At 40.4% G+C, this 21040-nt stretch overlaps 1 long non-coding RNA gene across 1 annotated transcript in view; it reads right to left on the bottom strand.

The window, feature by feature from the left end:
* The window catches only part of LOC135196022 (uncharacterized), a 310195-nt gene extending 289421 nt beyond the window's left edge, over positions 1 to 20774 (bottom strand). The window contains exon 1 of the long non-coding RNA XR_010310278.1: positions 20160 to 20774. This is a non-coding gene — a long non-coding RNA (uncharacterized LOC135196022). The remainder of the gene's footprint in view (positions 1 to 20159) is intronic.
* Positions 20775 to 21040: the final 266 nt, after the last annotated feature.

The following is a 21040-nucleotide window of genomic DNA, read 5'->3' as shown; positions in this document are numbered from 1 at the left end:
AAGAACTTATATCGAACACACACACATGCACACTATCTCTCTCTCTCTCTCTCTCTTGCTCTCGCTCTCTCTTCATGCCTCGGTCTTTCTTGATACTACTACTCTAACTACAACTCCTACTCGTACTACTGTTAACAGTGCTGGAAATTCCATAATAAAAATAATGACAAGAATGGAAAAGCTCTCAACTACATTCCTAAGACAAATCTTAGTCAAAATGAATAGGTTTAAAGTAGAATAGAGTTGACTAGAGGATGCAAGAAAATCCGCATTTCACTTGTTTCATCTAATCACAAATTAGTTTCATTATGTTAGCATTACGTTGGTTCGACAAGGTTGTGAATACTCAACTCATAATTTACAATTCCTCCTCATCAAATTAAACATTTACAATACAACATCATAATCACTTTAGGATAATGTGAATTACGAACTCGCCCGAATATGAGATTCTCGATATATGTGTATATGGGGAGAGTGATTATGATTTGATTAATGATTTCACTCCGCTAAGGCGAGATCCTCCGGTTTCTGAATTATGAAACGTCGGCATAATTTTGATGATGAACTGTTGACATACGCCTTTCAATTTTTTTTCTCCCCTTCTCCAACGCCATCTCAGGACCATAACCACCAGCTACGTACTTTAGTGCACTGGTCAACACATGCATATTGGGTTTACATTAAAACGCCCAAATATTGTTTTTTCGTTCAAGTATGCTGCTTTGGCAAACAAATTTTTTCCTACATGCACTGTAATTCTTAACATCCTATTTCCTACACTTAAGCCATTTAAAAGACTTAAACATTCCTTAGCACAAAATGTCATACCACATGATCACACGTAAACGATCACACACACACTACTCACAAACTCATCAAGAAATAGCCGGAAAATGCAAAAATGTAAAAACTTAATCCACTCCATCGGGATAACACGAAAGGGAATATTTCCCAACCGGAAATCCTCCACCTGCTCTCGTTTCCACAGATTTCTATTACTTTACTTTCAAGAAGTCGAGTTGTGAGTTTATTGCTTATACTCTGTTTTTTTTCATCTGTCCATCTGCCAGTGGTGTTTTTGTATGGTAACACTGCGTCCCGGGCTTTAGATAGTTACGCTATGTGTAAGTTTTAGGTAAATAAAAGGATATCTGCGTGTACATTTGCAACTGAAAAGTGTTTTAATAATTTACTGTATGCGAATTACACCGTTAATATTCGAAATAGGATATTATTATAATCGTTTAATATAAGCTGAATGTAACTATCTAAAGGCCGGGACGCAGTGTTACCATACAAAAACACCACAGATGATGGACAGATGAAAAAAAACAGTATAGTTATCTCCGTTCTTAACCCTCAGTTCTGAAACGTACATGGGTATTAGAGGTTGCCAGTCCCAAAAGATGATGCATAAGTCATATCTCATAAGGTCGAAAGCTCTCAAGATTAATCTATCCGCGAAAGCAAAACAATAATGAACAAACTGCAATAGTTTCCTGAGTAAGCGAAGGAAATGAGTACCTGTGTGCATAGAGAATATAAAATCCATGCTGAAAGCGTATTAACTATGATGGAAGCATTCTAAACAACAGAAAAACTCATTTGCTAACTAGCAAAAGAAATTAAATATTAAAATTCGAAACTGGAAAACAGATACCACACCACCGCTACTATCTTCAATTTTGCGCATCCGTATGTGATGGCAGCAGCGGGGAAACCAACGATACAGTTCGTCAAAAGGAACAGAAATATACTTCAAAAGTAGTTAGCCAGCATGTTTATGGCTAATGGCGGTAAAGTTCATAAGAACAAATATATCACCATCTATAAAAATCTATGTAATAGATAATATTGGTTCATAACTTATTAACATATACAACTTTACAAACAAAATCTATGCTTACTGTAAAAGATAAGACGTCAATCTTACGGTAAGGACATCTGAATAGTTCACCACAGCGCTGTACAGAAATGGCACTTATTGCCTCTTCTACCCCTCTCCCTCCCCTAACAAAATAATCCCTTTTTACCCCTCTCCCCCACACAAAATAATCTCTTGAATATATGGAAACATATAACCGACGATATTTCGTAAAACAGACTGTAGTATTCTTGCGAGCACAAACTCACTAACAGCTGAATCATTCCATCCCCTCTAATGAAAAGCTCCCCATGAAAGATTCACAAGGAATTACACGAAGCTTCTGTGAAGCAGACGTTCTGGTGTTGCATTTTCAAATCCTGAAGTGTTTAATGAAGCTCACGAGGCAGAATAGGAGCTTAAAAGAGATCTATATTGATTATACTACTTACTGTTTCGATGTTAAGCCCTAAAATATTCGAAATTGCGGCATTATCATGTGCTGGTTGGCCATTATGTAATAGTGTATATGTCTGAGATCCAATATGAGATCCATAAATTTTCCTAAATTTTTCCAAGACTTTACTTATTGAGGTTGTATCAGATATGCTAGATACATACTTGTTCGATGACATTATTTTTCCTCTGATGGCTTCCTTTCTAAATCTTGCCAAGATCTGACTGCAATGAGATTTTAGTAGACTGATTTCTATAATAATGCCTAAAAGTTTCTTGGCAGTCTTCTCAAAATTTAGAGTTCTTTTACTTAAAGCATTAAATCTATTATCCAGGGTTTATAATCTTCTAACTATAATATGTTTTTCTTGTATCAGGTGGGATAGTGTGTCAGACCACCAGGGTACTGAATGTTTCTTACGAGTGGTAGTTGACTTACATATAGATTCGTCAGGAGCTGTAATTACAAAGTTTGTGAAGACGTCTACAATCTCATCATGACCTTGTACTGGTGTAAATGGAGGGATCTGGCTGGTTTTAATTTCATACTGGTCCCAGTCTGCCTTATCTACATTATATCGTGGGATAGTTGGTGTTGGGGTATATCCCAAACAGAATATTAAAACTGGAAAATGATCACTGGTATATGGATCATCTAAACCATTCCAATCAAATCTGTCAACTATGTTAGATGAGCAAATACCTAAGTCTATGGATGAAAAACTTTCATGGGATTTTGAAAAGTAAGTGCTTATATCTCCTTCACTTAATTTGCAAAGATTATGATTATCAATCATATGTTCAATCTTGTTACCATGTGAATCTGTTTTATTGCAAAAGGAATCTTATAATGGGCTGTGGGCGTTAAAATCTCTAACCATTAAAAAATCATCACCTATATTACGTAACACTTGAAGTAGATTTTGTAAATCATAATTACATGAAGGTTGGTTGTAAATATTATACAAATTAAAAGTAGAGTTGTTAATATGGAGCTTAATTCCAGATAGTTGGAATTCAGAACTATTAATCAATATATTTTCGTAAGTAATTCGGTTACTGACGTAAATTACTGTTCCTAATGTATTCATATCAGGAACTGAATGTGATGCTAACGTATAATTGCCTATTCTCGAGACATTTTCATTTGTATGTCGCAAGCATATTGCTTTTGGTTCATATTGTTTTAATAATCTTTGAATTTCTCCTATATGTAATCGCGTTTTTAAACCATTTATGTTCCATTGAATAATATAAGAGTTGAATGCTATTGTGGAGGAAGGCCTCTGTCAAGCAGAACATTGTTTCTGCTTACTAATAGTGGTTGCATACTCATTTAAAGCTGAAGGTTTCTTAATAATTGACTTTATGTTAATTCTCTTGGTAATTTCTCCTTGGGACTTTTGTTTTTGTTTTATTTACTCCAATAAATGTTCTATGCCACTAGCACTCGATGAGCGAGTTTTAATTAGATGGTCTACACACATACGATCTTCGGAGTGTTTTTCTAGATTTTCCTGTTGGTTTTTAGTTTTGAATTTGATGAAATTATTAATCATATTAGTGAGGCTGCTTGTAGATGGAAGTTTCATTGTATTAAACTGAACAATGAAACATTCATTACATCCACATAATTTATCATGAGTGGATAAGGTATTTATATTTTGAGTGATTGTGCATGTCTTGTTTGTTTAACCGAGACTAGAAGAGGAGTCCATTTCAACAGAGGCAGCTTGTTGATGAATATTGTTAGTTGTTCGGGGTTGAGGATGAGTTAAGGATTTTACTCTTTGTCCTATTATGGGTGATGGAGTTATATGTACAATGGTGTTATTTTCTGAGAACTCGTTTGATTGTGAGGTGGTTAATGTTTCAGCTTCTACACCAAGTTATCTTTGGTGTCAAGTTTTTTTTTTTTTTTTTTTATTTCGGAGGGGTCCCATTTCCAGGGTCTCGCCTTTTTCCCCTTGCTCTCTGATATGGTAGAGAATACATGAAGTATTGGCATCATGATCATCTAACGACGATAGAGCAGCATATTTGTTTTTTATGATAAATACAGGTATTAGATTTCTGTTTTCTAAACAAGCATTAGATATTTGGGGAACCGTATTTTTCAACATATTTTTATATGATGGATTTTTGCTTGGGTCAAGTATCCCTCTAACTTTTAACTCAATCTTAGCCTCTCTTGCTGCCATTCCAGTTCTACTCACCAGTAGTTTTAATTCTGTATTGTACATATAGAATGGGCATTCTTTTGACTTTGCATGCTGAGCAAATCAACAATTAATATTTGCGCAATTCCACTCTGTTCAGTTTTACTGAACCACACATTGCACATATTTCTTTATTTTGGCATTTCTTAAATGTGCAACCAAATGGTACTTGAGGACGTACTTCTCTATTTTGACCAAGTACTTCAACTTTTGCTGGTAAATTTTGCCATGTAAATTTGATTTTTGCTATTTTGATGGAAACCTCGTTTTTTTTTTTTTTTTTTTTTTTTTTTTGCTTGGAATTTGATATTTGATATAACTCCAGGTCATGAATGTTATCGTATCTTAATTTTAGTGATTCTAATATAATATTCTTTTCTGGTAATTCCTCCTCATTTTGAATTTGGGGTAGTACAACTGTACCCTGGATATAGTTAAGCATGTCATAGTTTTTCATCATTATATTTACCCCTTGAATTTCTTTTATGTTCTGAAATGTTTCTGACTGGTCTTTTGTTGTGGCTTTAATCAGCCATCCATTAAATTTCAGTGCTCTGAAACTCATTTCTCTAGTTGGGTGTAAGCTTAATCATTTGTCCTCTAAAACATAGGAAGAAATTTTCCTCTCTGTTTTGAGAACAAAAAATCTGGATCAATTATCTGTCCCAAAAATATGGTCAAAATGAATTAATGTTGGGTTGGGTTTGTACATTTTCCTTTTCTTATTATTTCTTATTAATGGCTTGTATGGTGCCATTGTTATGGTAGTTACTGTCTTGACTGAATCCAGTAGCCAAGTCTAATTCCACGCTGGGGTCATCAACAATAGGGCAAAATAAAGAATACATATACACAAAAGTGTTGTTTTCAGTCAGGTAGTCCTCAACCCTCCATGGAGCCCAACAAGGGAGGGGTGTGGAATGCCACATTGAGAGGCCACCCCTAGAGGCTACTTCCTGGTTATACACCTGATCCCCAGCACATGAGGCGTCGTCAGTCGGTCGAGATCCGACCCAGTACTGGGGACCAAGTTTGACATAAGACTTTTCCCTCACTCGAACACGTCAGGTACTCGAATTTTACGGTGAGGAGGAATGCCACCCATACCCACCCTCCATCACATTACAAGAGTTGTGACAGCCACCATCACATTACAAGAGTTGTGACAGCCATCATCCATTAACAGTCTAAGGTCATCAACTTTTGGTTTATCCTGGCAGGGGAAGAAGTGAAACTGAAAAAAGTAGAAGGTTCAAAAGAGGATCGAACTTAGTTTGGATGCTCAGAAATGGACTTAGTAGCATGGTTGCACCTGACAGGGTAGAAAACTGCCCGACTACCAATGTCCATCCCTTCCTCGCACCTCACAAGCCCCACCACCACATCCAGGCGTGGAGCCATTGGTGGAGATTAGGTCCCCTATATGCATATAGCATTCCTTCTTTATTTCCATAATTTATAGATTCAAATTTATCAGTTAAATACCATCCTATTTACCTCTGCCCATCCATATATTTTGTTTAGGTCTCTTTGTAGCGAATTCCTATCTTCATCACAAGTAATTTCTCTACTTATTTTTATGTCATCGGCGAAACTTCTCACTACCGAGTCCTTAACATTACCGTCTATGTCTGCAATCATAATAACAAACAGCAATGCAGCTAACACCGTACCTTGTGGAACACCGGATATTACCTTAGTTTCATCCAATTTCTCATCGTTAGCAATCACTATCTGTTTTCTGTTTTGCAAAAATTCTTTTATGCCTCTTCCTACTTTGTCCACAATATTATGTCTTCTAATTTTCTTCGCTAATATATTATGGTCTACCTTGTGAAAAGTTTTTGCAAATTCTCGGTAAACCACATCTGTATCTTTTTTGTTTATCATATTTTTATTTATGTTCTCACGGTGGACTAACAGTTGGGTTTGTGTGCTGTTTCCAGGTACAAAACTATTCTGTCCTATATTAAACAAATTATTTTTCATTATATGTTTCATTATAGTTTTCTTCATTACCCTTTCATACACTTTCATAATATGTGATATTACTCACAGGCCTATAATTACTTGCCTCTAGTCTTGAACCACTTTTAAAAGTAGGGGTAATATATGCTAATTTATGTTCAACATAAATCTTGCCTGTATCTATAATTTTTTTTAATAATACTGCAAGTGGCTTTGCAATAGAATGAACTACTTTCTTTAAGAAAATGGCAGCGACGCCATCTGGTCCAGCTGCTGATCCATTTTTAATTTCATTAATAGCCTGCACAATATCGGCTTCATTAATATCTATGTTCGATAAATATTCATTATTTTCATCTCTAATTTTTGCATCAATATCTTCATTATCACTTTTAGGTGTAAATTCTCTTTTATATCTTTCTACTATGTTGCATATTTCCTTTTTTTTATTTGTTAATCGCCCTTCATTTCTTAGAAGGCATATTTCTACTCTTCTTTTATTAATCTTTTTCACATATAAGTAAATAGTATGGGGTTTTGCTTGATATTTTCTGGAGTCTTTTCTTCTCTAAATCTCATTTTCCATTTTCTTTTGATTGTATAATCTTTTGTTCTGCATTTTCTAACTTACCTTTTAGTTCCATCACTTTCCATGCATTCTTTTCTTTTGCAAGACCTTTTTTCCACTTTCTGATTTTCTGGAACAAGATTCTTCTGTCTCTTGGTATGCATGACTGATATTTACTTTTCTTCTCCAGCATATACTTATTCACTATTTTCTCTAATATTTTAAATAATATCTCCATATTTACCTGAATATTTTCACTTACGAATGTTTTCCCAGTCTTTGTTTAATTCTTCATTTATTTCTGACCATTTCATATTCTTACTATAGAAATTGTATTTTCCATATTCTTCCTACTTTTTCCTCTCTTGCTTATCTCTGTTTTCACTTGCTTTGGAACAGACTATGACATTATGGTCTGAAATATTCGTATTATACACTATTATTTCTTTAACATAATTCACCTCATTCACAAATACTAGGTCTAAAATATTATCCTTTCTCGTTGGCAGGTGATTTATTTGCTGAATGTTGTGTTCTAGTAACATGTCTAATAGCTTTTCAAATTACCTCTTATCTTCTGTACTACTGTTACTCACTGGAGTCTCTAAGGAAGTTAAGCCTGGGAAGTACAGAGATTTTTTAATAAATTTATCTTCATGGAAGTGAAGTGTAGATGCTGAATACTAATGAAAGTGTTAAAGTGTAAGCTGCACAGATAAAAAGTTTGATAAATAGTTGTGTTATAAGGAAAACTGAGTTAGAAATGTGAAAATTCATAGGAGCAGAAAAATGGTTTGTATAAGTGTAAGGATCGATCAGTGTTCTGTCTGATTACATGGAAAGAATGGATGATGATAGGTTGGTGACAAGAGTATGCAATTTGAAAGGGAAAAAAAAAAAGACCAAGAAAGCGATAAACAGTGTGTGTGACATAGGTAAGGGAAAGGAGGGACCTCAACATCCAGAAGGCAAGAGTGAACTGGCAAGTTGAAGGCGAGTGGTGCAGTGTGGGTAAGGGATTCGACAAACTGCTAGTGAGCCTTCTGAATTGTGTATGATGCAGCTAGTGGTATGGAAGTTTAGTGCATAATATTCATCCATACTTTAGCAATATATAAGTGAATATGGCCGTCATCTTTGTCGTTTCTCTTCTGAGAAACCACCTCATTATGGGGGAAACAGCATTATATATATATATATATAATATATATCATATATATATATATATATATATATATATATATATATATATATATATATATATATATATATATTATATACACACACACCACACACATATATATATATATATATATATATATTATATATATATATATATATATATATATGTATATAGGATATACATATATATATATATATATAGCATGTGTGCCAAGCCTAAAAAGCCTCTTATGAAAACAACACTAAATCACTGTCCGAACCAAAGCTGCTTCTCTTCCAGAAATATCTTAAGTCTTCATGTTTCTTTATCAAATTGAAAAAGAAAAAAAATACGAAAACCAGCATCAGGAGTGCGTTAAACAATTAAAAGTTCTTTAAAAAAAAAACACACACACAGAAAGACACCTTGATCAGAATAATGAACACGAGGAGGGCCACGAGCAATGAGGGAGAAGACCCGCCTATGTGCGTGTGTGTGTGGTTAGTACTGTGTGTGAGATGGGGGGGGGGGGGGGGGGGGGGTGGGGGGGGGAGCGGGTTCTACAGAACATTGAGACGTGTAGAAGGGGTAATGGGATGTTTAATGGGGTACGAGGACGAGGAAAAGGGAAATAGACCAGTACCGCTGTCTATCATCCCCCTTTCCTCTCCCCTCCCTTACCACTACGGCCTCCTCGAGAGATGGCCTGCACTTTTAAAAATTGACGAAGTTTCCCCTGCAGTGATTTCTTGCCGGAATACTGATGAAGAAAACGATGTCTGAGAGGCTGATTGCAAGTGAATTAGCTATCAGGAGACGCAGAGTGACAAAGAATAAAAGTATTATCGTGTTGAAGAAAGCAAGACTGAATTACGTTTGTTTGTTATGATTACAATTTATTAAGCTTCAGAGTAACTTGTTTTCTTGAATTTATATTTTAGCACATTTACCTACATACGATGCATACATACATAACAAATGGCTCAATATTTTCTACTATAAAACATATAAACATTATATGTACACACAAACAATATATATATATATATATATGATATATATATATATATATATATATATATATATATGATATATATATATATCAACAATTTCCTCTAACGCAAAGTGGCTACCAAAGAGAAAAAGACATTTATCACCGATAAAATCATTTCCAATTAAAGAATTATACATATTCCCACAAAACTAACTGTTTAAAGCAAAATCTCAACAGCAGTGCACTGAATCTGCCTCCATATACACTGCCACTCACCATCTTGCAAACATCCTCTCGCTTCCTGTCCGTTCAGTGTCCTCCTCTCTAATACATCCTCTATTCCATCTATATATTTCTTTCTTTTCCTCTCTCGGTATTTATTTTGGGATGAAGGTGGCTTGCACCATGACTTGTTTCCTTTCTGGACTACCTATCATTTACAATTCACTGCCTACGTCAACACAAACAATGGTTTTAAACGTAAAGGAGCCCATTCTCTCTGGACTCGATACACTAAATATGGATTTTATAATAAAATAAGGTTTTATATATACTTACCAAGTACTTAATAGCTATAAGTTCCACTTATAAGGCAGCTTGACTTCAAAATTTCACGGGAGAACACGAACGACTGTAAGCAGAAAACTCAGCTTGTTCATGCGTTATGTCCATCACAGCAGGAGAGGGTTGGGCTCCGATTCTGTACTGACTTGGGAAGTATATATTAACCTTTATCTTATTATAAAAATGTCATTTTTATATGTGTAACTTACCAAGTAATTACATAGCTGATTCCCACATTGACACAAAGTAGGAGACATGGACATATACTACTAAAAAATATTAAGTTATGTAATAAATTGAAATACAAATGTTGCTGGCACTGAATATAATGCTTTTAGTTTCCTTATCAGTTAAGAGAGCTACTGGGATACTGCCTTTGGTTGGTGCTCAACCTGTAGTGGTGTGGCGGAATAGCCAGGCATCACCTACAACATAAGTGGGAGTTTTACAGCAAAGATTCATGTCCGAATGCTGGTAAAGCATGATAGGTGCCTGCCCTTGATCTGGGCGCAGCACCAAATTAAAACCACCATGCAATATTGTCACCTACACTGAAGTAAAACCACAACCCATTCACTGAGAGTGGTGGGTGCTTCATGTGCATTGCACCCCCTGACTCTGCAAAACTCGATACCTTATTACAAGGTAAAGAGATAATAGGAAAAAATCCTATGCTTCTTTCCACTATACCATACCAGTCATTAGAAATGGTCTGAACACTCTTTTAACCTCCATAAAATTATTGATAAACAAAGAACGATTATATTCCCAGTAGTTTGAAGGCAGAATGGACGTACATGGCATAGAATATATGTAAGCTAAAAGGGTAGAGGTTCCTCTGACATCTTTACCTTTACTTAGAAGAAGGCAAGCATCCCTCCTAATTCTTAGTGTGCCTCAAGGTAAAAGTCCTTAAGTGTAATCCACTCTAGTCAGTGGATGAAACAGACATTGCATATCACTATATGTAAAGGACAGTCCTCTGAAAACTACAAATAAACAGAAACCTCCCTATTTTCCCACAAAGACAGAGAGCACTTTGGTTGCTCGGAAGAATCATCTGGTGTCAGGCTGTAACTGGCGCCAGATGCCCTGTATGCCAGTCGAGCTAATAGCTCTGGACTGGTGGGAGCTCAGAACAAGAGATGTCACTAGGCTGTAGCTTGAAGCTCATGGTTCTACAGCTTGTGTCAGACAGTAGCTGATGCCAGATTGTAGCTGTCACCGGGCAAACTGGGCTTCAGATGAGCTAGAAGTTCAAAGCACCGTGAAGCCCTACCTTTGGGATCTAGACGAGTTGGGTGCCAGGAGAGCTAGGAGCTCTGGTTTCACTTTTCACTCCTAAGAAAATGAAAGGTAGAAGATGATTCTACTTCTAGCTGGACGATGCAGAATGGAAGTGAAGGACACATAGTGCCCGAAAGCTAAAGTGTCTCTGGGCTGGTGTCCTTAGCTTTCACATAAAAAGAAGACAAAAGTTCTCTTTGAGCATATCAAGAATAAGCCCACTCAGAAAGTGATCTTAATCCGAACCTGTTCAGGAAAACCAGAAAGCTGTAGCTGGAGAGGTGGTTTTCTCTTCTTCAGAGCCAATGATGCCCCATAATTCCTAAGGGAGACCGAAAAGAAAATGTGGGACCTCATTATGGCTAAAGATCCCAGGGTAGTTAAGCATAGTCTGATACCCTTCACTGATGGAGCACAAAAGATGTAGATCTAATAAGGTACAGAAGGGACTTCCCAAAAAAGAAAAAAAAGGGGGCCATAGATTTTCTCTAAGAGAAGGGGTAGAGACTGCAACAACGGCTCCAAAAATAGCCCACTTAGTCTGATAGCCAAGATCTAGCAGAATGACAGCTGCCACCACAATAGTTTATGCAATATGTCTAGCAGAAAACTTTTAACTGACGAGCTCTTTGAAGTTTCAGAGGTCCGAGGAGAGGCAAATAGGCTCATAGTCGGACTGCCCCATGAACTCTTGTTCCATCCAACCAGGGGACGCAAGATCTACCCAGTGGAAAAGACGTGCACTTAGTTCGTCTGCAAGAGCTATGATAACTTGCATCAAAATCAACATGAACTGCTCACAGTGGAGGTTGTCTTGCTTGATGAGAAAATGAGAGAAAAACAAGCCTTGCTTCTCTATGAAGTATATATATTAGGAATGATATCCTCATCTAGAGAGAACTACAGCCAGCCGTCCAGGTGTAAACTAAGGTCAATCGCCACTGCAGCCCCAAAGATACAGGTCTCCAACATTTGTAAGATTTCATCTTCCAAGGGGCATCACCCAGAAACTTGCAGTTCCCCCATGGGTTTCTCAACCAAAATTTGAGGTGGAAAGCAGAAGACTGATGTCAAGTCTTACATGTAGACCAACAACTACAGAGATGTCAAAGCACAGGTCCTTGAACTAAGAAACTCCGTACCAGAATACGGGCCTTCTGGTTTGTCTCCATTCTGCAGACAAACGAGCAATCTTGCAACTTCTCTGGTAGACATTAAAGGTGCCTCACACTGAGGGGCCTGGGGCAACCTGAACCAGCTGTAAGATCTGTAAAGAAAGGTAACCTATTGGACCTTGTGGACCAGCTGTCGACCTATGGATTCTGATGGTCATGTGGACACATGGGTAACCTGAAGACTTAACAACACCTCGTACAGACCGAACGCTATGTGGGATTGTTCGTAGTGGAAAGGAAAATTTTAAAAGGATCCCTAAGACCAGGGTATTAACAATGAAATCTATTGAAAGCCACATCCCTGCCACACACACACCGATGCTACTCTGTGCCACTACAGAGGGGCTCATGTACTCCTGACCTGAGACCCACAAAGTCCTTTAAACAAAGAAACTAAAGTTCATGAGCGGGTGTTGGAAGTTCATCATCAGGAGCCGAGAAGAAGAAAGGTGAGAGTACCACAGCTCTCTCTTCCAAAATCCTGAACAAGAGCAGACAATCCAACTATCCTTGTCTGCACCAGACAGCATCGAGTGACAAACCTAGGCAATGACTCTCAATCCCAGTTCCAGTAAAGACAATTCAGACAATGGATAAAATCTTCAGCAATGATAGATCCATCAAAGTACTAGAGTGGGGAACAGAAAAGACACTTGCCTTCTTTGTTCCTCTAGAGGGGGTAACACCAAAGACACTTGCCTTATTTGTTCCTCTGATTCCAAAGAAAAGGCGAAGTCTAGTGATGGATCCAAACTTGAAGAAGCAGGAACTTGCTGTCAGGAAGTTGCCACCAGAAACTCTGGTACTCATTTCATGCTCTTGACTAAATGTTCGTAAAACTGTAAGCACAGGGACAAGTGGGCACTGAGGAGCTAGTGGATGCTGGGAGCTACTAGGCGCTGGAGAGCTACTGGATGCTGGGGAGCTACTAGGCAGTCAGGAGACATTGGCAGCATGGAAACCACTGAGTGCTCAGGAGACATTGAAAGCTCAGTAGCCACTGAGCGCTCAGGAGGCAGTCACCAAGCGCTTTACCACCAGAGAGCTCAGCTGTGGGAGCCAATGAAAGTTCGGTCACCGTTGCACACACTGGCAATATTGAAGAAAACTGCTCCAGGGTATCCCAAAAACTGCAAGGAGGCACATATTCCCTGATCTTTTTACATGTCACTTGAGGGATGCGGGACACTTTGACAGCAGACATTTTCAATGGTTTTGATTTATCACTACTGTGCCACTGTTCACTGCTGGAAGCCTCTGACTACATGAAAGATGGTGAAGATCCAATGAGGTACCTTCTAACTGACTGTCTATCGTCACCTGGGATTAGCTACAGGTGCAATTAACCCTTAGGAGCCAGGCAAAAACTTAATATGCAGAACCCCAGGCTGGCTAAACTTTGAGGTCAGCCAATTTAAAAAAAAAAAAAAAAAAAAATCAATGGAAAGAAGAATGTATGCAAATGCACATAGTGTAAGAAAAAAATTCTAAAAAATTTCCCCTACCTTCCAAGAGAAGTTGAAAATAACTATTTACAAGCGCCTGTGAGGCCTCTTTTACAAGATGATCGTAAATTTTACCAAGCTATACATGTTTTCCCTAATAAATTTATTTTTTGTAAAATTATAATTACAGGTCACACAATATCAAAACAGATAAGAAATAAGACTAATAAATTCTGAGCATCTTTGTTGGAAAATATTTAAATAAATTTACTGAGAACAAAGCTGCAGCAAATTTCTTGGATTTATACATGTTTTTTCTAATATTTTTTTGCACTGAAACCAACAGCAACCCCTTTGTATATTTATGAGCAACTTTATAAAAAGACATCATGTGAGACAGAGGCAGTACATCCTCCCTTGAAGTCAAGATCACAACTAAGCTCCTGAGCTGCTCAGTCTCTCATCTAGACCAATCTAAAAGTTGCCATTAGTGAATTTATGAGCTATAGATGGCATGTAATATTGTTACTCACCACAGCAAATCCGTCCGCCACCTCCAACCTGTAATTACTACTCATGTGAGGGTATCCATCCATTAAGGGTTGTCAACTACCCAGCAGACTCCATCAGACTCCCTTGGACAGCCAATATGTCTCCTCCCAATGGGAATATAACATGGACTTTAGGTCTCGGATATTCAACGTGCCGGATAACCACCACTCCTACTACACCTCCGTGAAGAAGCCTTTTCAGTGACTGTCTGTCGAGACCTCCTGGATTAGAGGCTCGACTAAGGGGGCAATTACCCAGGGACAAACCCCTCAGAAGACCTCCAGTATGTCTTCTCCCAGGTTCAGGGAAGAATGACAGGATGTCCAAAGGGCTCAATAGTCACCTCCTCCATAACACTTCCATGAAGATGCCTTTTCAGTGGCTGTCTGTCCACACCTGGGAATATGCAACAGGTTCGATCAAGGGGGCAATTACCCGGGGTAATGTCCACCAGTCTCCCTTGGACGTTCAGTATGACTTCTCCCAGGTTCAGAGGAGTATATCAGTGACTTAGGTATAGGAGAACTGGCAAGGCAGATAATCACCTCGCTTTAAAGATTAATTTCTGTTGAAGGAAGTGAGGGAACTGGACATAGAAGCAAGAGGATAAAATTTAGAGCTGTTAGTAGGAGATATATGTATATGTATATGTATATGTATATGTGTATATATAATATATTATTATCGATATATATATATATATATAATATATATATATTATATATATATATATATATATATATATATATATATATTCTTTGAGGGTACTCTTCCCAAGTCAAGTCACCTTTCAAGAACCTCGTTTTCTAAGAACTTGAGGTAAAATCGTTTTATCTCACTCTTCATACTAAGAGTCAGATGTAGGCTTGGAGGGCGGGAGCACCGATCCTTCCCCGAGGTCATTGTGCTGATGAATCAGCGTAATAACCTCAGTGAAAGATCTCTGAATCTTGGGAGTGACTGTGTCCTGAGGGGATGGACCGTCAAGTCCATCCAGAGAGAACGCCTCCTGAGACCCTCCTCCTTTCACAGGAAGAACCACAACAGACCCCTCCTGGTCTCCTCCAACCACTTGGGTGTACAATCTGGTCGATCCTAAGACTGTGCCAGGCTCGTAGGCCCTCGTGGAGAGACAGCGAGAAGCACACTCCTCGCGGTCACTCTTAATTGCCTCGCTCCTCCCGGTGTAGCCCGAGGAGGTTGAAGGGATAGGAGAGGAAGACCTGTCGCTCCCCCCCTCCCCATCAGCAGAACCAGTGCGCTGGGGGGCTGCAGGCAATCACCAACCCGCAGTGACAATCGAGCTGCAGGCCTAGTCGCGCGGTGTCCCTGGGGAGAACCGTTGAACTGAGAACAGTAGCGACGGTCCAAGCGTTAGGAGAGCTACTGCTGGTCACCCTATCCGTCCAGTCCCGATGGGAGCGATGGTCAGGGGACCGGTAGAGTCCACTGTCGCGGTGGGAGCGTGGCCTGTCCTCACAGCGCGTCACGGTGCCTGGACCAGCAGAGGCTGGTTCTGGCGACCAGGGGGACCTCTTCCTCGCCTTAACTCGCGTACGGTCTGGTGGGACCGTCGCGTCAACCCTGGGAACCAGTGGATTGCCACGAGAGTGATCACTGGCCTGGCGGGAGTTGCCTGAGCGACTGCCACCAGTCTTCCGCTCCATGCCTGGTTCCTGGCGGTGAGCTGGCTCGGCTGCCTGGACCCTAGCTGCACGGTCACCTGCGGGCAACCATACCCTCCGTACCTCTCGCGAACGAGCGGCCGAGACGGTACCTAGCGCCGAGGCAGAACCTCTAGCGCCAGGCGAGGAGGTGCCGGTGTTAGCCGGTACCACTCCGGTCCCCGTCTTCTTCCTAGCGGAAGGAGAGACGGGGCCCATTTCCGAAGGAACATGAGGACCAGCGGAAGCCCCAACTGTCCCACCGGAGTGGGACAGACCCTTAGAGGCCTCTGAGCAAGATTTCTTAGGGGGGGAAGAGGCACATTCTTCTTCCTCGGCTGTGCGGCCTTGGAACTCAAAGGGGAAGAGGCGGCTGCAGACGACTACGAAGACGATGACGATAAAGACTACGACGATAAAGACGACGACACCTTCCTCTTCTTCCTCTTCTTCTTCGTCAGCTTCCTCAGGACCACCATCAGGTACTCCATCCATGAGGGAGCTGGAGCAGTTGCCGAAGCAACAGAGTCCAGCTGCACCTGTCCAGAGGGACCAGCGGTGGAGGCAGCAATGGGAACCATGGGCTGGAGCGACGACAGCAGGAACTGGTACAGAAGCGGCAGCAATGGGAACTGGTAGCGGTGCAGGAGCCAGCGTCATCACTGGTACTGGGGGCAGGTCAAGAGGAGAGCTCTTGGGACACAAAGTCAGGGGCTGGGGCGAGAGCAGCGAAACCAGGCGGTGGGGTGACCTCTCTCCTCGGCAAACCCGGCAGCGGAGCCTGCACTGCAGCCGTCGGGGGTAGCCGTCACCACGTGCTGAGTATACACTAGGTGAGGAGGAGCAGCGTAACCCGGCGTCGACACTGTTGTGGTCGACATCTCTGGTCCATGGGTGACTGGCCTGGATCCACGCGCCAGATGATACAGCAACCCCTGAATGCTCAGTGTCCCCTGGACCCAAGCGAGTACCAGACCTGTCCGAGGTCATCACCTGCGGCATGCACACCTGAACAAGGAAAGACCCCGAATACAGCTGGATGCCGAGGTGCCGCGTGCCCTCCTCCACACTCGACTGGTCAAGCGAGGAGAAGGACTGCGATACACCCCCCGAAGGGAAAGGAGCCATACGCGGGAGCTGAGAAGGAGGAAGGAAAGAGGAAGATGTGTCCGTAACCAAAGGAGTCGCTGGAGAGCCCTCAGACGACTCCTTGGCCGGCTTACGCGCCTTCTTCCTCCCCTCATATTGCTCCCACTGCTCCCCCGACCACAATACACATAAATCACATGGTTCGGTGCGAGAGCATTCACGCCCTCGACACCAAGTACATAAGTCACGAGGGTCTACCTCCACAAGAGACCTAAAGGCCCCACACTTACAGCCCTCCACACCAGGGCACAATCTGTGGCTGACGGGGGGGCGGGGGGGGTCGGGGGGTCTCTCCGGCTCACAAAAATCCATGTTCACACGATTCAATCTGCGGCTGACGGGGGGCGGGGGGTCTCTCCGGCTCGCGAGAATCCATGTTCACACGATTCACGAGCACAAACACAATAATCAAAATTACAAAGTACTTACAAGTTTCCACCACAAGCACTCAGTAAAAGGGAAAGTTGAGAAAAAATGCTTCTTAATGAATTATCCAAGCATACAACAACAGCGGGCAGAGCGGCGAAGAGCACGTCTGGTTCCGATGGCGGCCGAAAGCAGAGTGAAGCTTCACCTCCCAGCCGGACGAGACACCCGACTACCGGACAAGCAGTTAACTACCAAACCTCCTTGTTCAAAGCTTACGACTGGTTCCAACTGCCGCTGATTACATTCCATATGTTAAAGGACCGAAAGGTTTGTATTACCTATCGAAACAAATCATATTTCTCTAATAAAATAAGTTTTTGTATATACTTACCTAGTAATTATACAGTTAAGATTTTTTACTCGATGGCAGCCTAAATTCAAATTTCGCGGGTAGTGTTTTAGATTGCTCAGTGTAGGTGTATGGTGCCGTCCCCCAGCGGCAATACAAGCAGTCCGCGGCTTACGACAGCTGTGGCTTACGACATTCCGAGTTTGCGACGCCTTTCAATTATATTCATCAGAAATTATTTCCAGGCTTACAACACATATTCTAGGGTTACGACGCCAATCCGACAGAAGAAATATGACTCCAAAATGGGAAAATACCATACATACTTGAGTAATATTCAACTGCATGTAATGTTCACCCCCATTTTTACTGCATATATTAAGACTTTAGCATATGTCCCTTATAATGTTGCGTTTTGATTCTAGCAATACGCCTAGCCTATGTTAGTAGTTGCTACTGTAGTCTAGTCTGTGATTCTGACATCTAAACCTAAGAAACTAAAAGCTTAGAATATGCCAATAAAATTTATAAATAATCAGTATGTACTCATTTAAAATAATTATTAATTAACCATTAACTATAAAAAAAAAAGCTGTGTATGGCTAGACTTTCATTAACCTCTGTTTAATCTTAAAATATGACCTTAATTTTTAAGTTTGGAGAAAATACTTACTTCGAAAGGCTAGTAGAGATCTCGAGCTCTTGTTCTCACCACCAACAACTCGTGACTGGCGCCCATCTCCGGTGTCAGGACATGTTAAAAGTACATTTTAGGAGGGTGGCTTCACACACGGTGGAAACTGGATCCGCTAGTCCAGTCGGTTGTTCCCCCTAACAATTCATTGGGTACCTGGCCACTTCCTAGTTCAAGTTGTATGTCAAAGAACCTGCACAATGGCTTCACGTTTTACTCAAAGCAACAGCACATCTTTATCAACCTACACTTTAAGGTAAGCTTGATTTAGCATATTATAGTAGTGGTGGTATAAGGATATATATACAGCAGCATCACTTTAGATTAGGTTTGATGGTTGTGTTAGGTAGTGGCCTTACGGGGGGGTAACAGGGGAGGCGAAGCCACTTCCCCGCTAGGCCTAGGTAGGGGTACAGCGCCCTAGGTTAGGTTAGGTAGTCCCCTCAAGGAGAGGTTGCAGAGGGGCGAAGCCCTCCCGCTACGCCTTGGTAGGGGTACAGCGCCCTAGGTTAGGTTAGACGGTTATGTTACGTTAGGTAGTGCCCCGCAAATCACTTTTCTCCTGCTCCCCCCACCCAAAAATCCCAGTTCCCAAAGGGGTCCCCTATAATTGTAGTAGTAGGTTTAAAGGCTAGATTATATGTGTAAGAGTAAGTGATAGTTTCTTGATTTTAAAGAGTTTCCTCATGTTTCTATGGATTCTGCAACACCAATCTGGTGGTTTCTTGCCGTTTTTCGTCGTTAAACCTTAAAAAACTGGTGTGGCCCTCTCCTAAACATTTACCCAGATGTGCACCAAAAACCAATGCCTTTGCGTGGAAAATAGTTTATCTCAAGCAACATTTGATTATTCCAAATCCCACTATTACAGTTAAACTTTAGTACAATAAAAGAACCAAGAGGGCAACACCGCCAACACGAAGTGTTCCAAATACGATGGCCATCTAATTAAGAGTTCCATTCTTGTAGCCTAGGAAACACAAAGAACATTCAAAAGTTCATGTGGGTACTAACAACATTCATTGGTAAATATCTCTCCATCAGTAAATTTGTGATGGATTTTAGTGATATTTTCTATTAAATATCTTTAAAATAATTATAAACAGCACACAAACTCCCAATTCAAGTTGTAATATTAAGCAATGCCCATCTGTATACGCAAAAGGTCTACTTTCTGAATGGGCATGGGTTGATGGCCAAGACACAAAAGGGCAATGGTTACTCTTGTACCTAGCTATAAACAAGTCACAAGTGGAAATGTAAAATATAATTTCTCAAACTGTTTTTGATGTTAGCCTAAATGGACAAATTTGGTTGAATACTACCTAGCTAATAACAAATACAAACTAGGTAACGAAACACCTAAATAGCTACTCCCCCTCATAGGCCTAACATTGCCTAATGGGATACTGCTAGTACTAGCTACTATTTCCTTGGGTGAGGGGGGGGGGGTTGAGAAGGATAAACAACTACTAGCTTTAACAAAGGATCCACCTTCACCTAATCTGGCTTAAACTAACCAACCTAATGTAAGAAACCAATCCATACAGTACGGGATGGGGACGGGTCACCATCCTTCAGATAACGTACCTGACCTAACCTAGGCTAGAGCGCCATGAATCTTTTGAGGAGAAACAAGAAAAAACTATTAGAAATACTATTGGTTTGCTCACTTACCTTGTTTATTTCTTGCCCTCACTGTTCCTCACTCACTAAAGTATCCCAGAGACCTTCGACTTGTTGGGTTCCAACTGTGGACTTCCTTCGCTGGCCACACTTGGGCTGCTTGTTATTTATCAACCAATCTTTACCATCCAAATGACATTAAAACCAATCGTCCAACAAAAATCATAACCAATAAAAATCACATCTACAGCGCCGGAATATGGCTAGCCTACAGTAGACTCCTCTGAATGTTCTCTGGGCCTACACTCATTTACCTATTTATACTCCTGTCATTCAGAATAAATACGCTTTCGGCGTTCATGACATGTCACAGTTCCAAATTTATCATATCACTGACAAATTTAAGCAAGTACAAACTATTCTGTTCTACGTCACCAATAACGCACCATAGACATAATTAAAAGAGCAACCGCGAGACGCCGACCAGAAAGTAACATGGACGCAGCTGGTGGAGCCATGGAGGTATTGCAACTCAAATTATAGTAGCAGCCTGCAGACATTTTTCGAGTATGGAACAAACAAAGAAACCAAGACGGTAACCTCAACAGCTAAGCATCTGTGGCAATTTTCTTATAAATGAGAAAAAATAGGAGAAATCAACTGTAATCGCTCATTCTTAAAGGTTACAAGAAAACCAATAGGTACCAAAAACTTTGAAAGTCATAGCGTGAATGACCACCAGCGTTACAAATATTGTCAACTGAAACATTTCCTTATAATATTGTACATCTTGATCCCCTTCATCACCGTGAACCAAAGGTTTGTTCAGTTAAGTTTTAATTCTAATATATTATATTACTCGAAAAGCGTTAATGGCAGTTTTTTAAGCAACGAGTTTCCTGCATTTTGGCATGAAAGGACCGTCTTCCTGG

The sequence above is a fragment of the Macrobrachium nipponense genome, chromosome 17, assembly GCF_015104395.2.
Source record: "Macrobrachium nipponense isolate FS-2020 chromosome 17, ASM1510439v2, whole genome shotgun sequence".
NCBI lineage: Eukaryota > Metazoa > Arthropoda > Malacostraca > Decapoda > Palaemonidae > Macrobrachium > Macrobrachium nipponense.
Note: the sequence above shows the minus strand (reverse complement) of the source record. Positions and strands in the feature narration are given on the sequence as shown.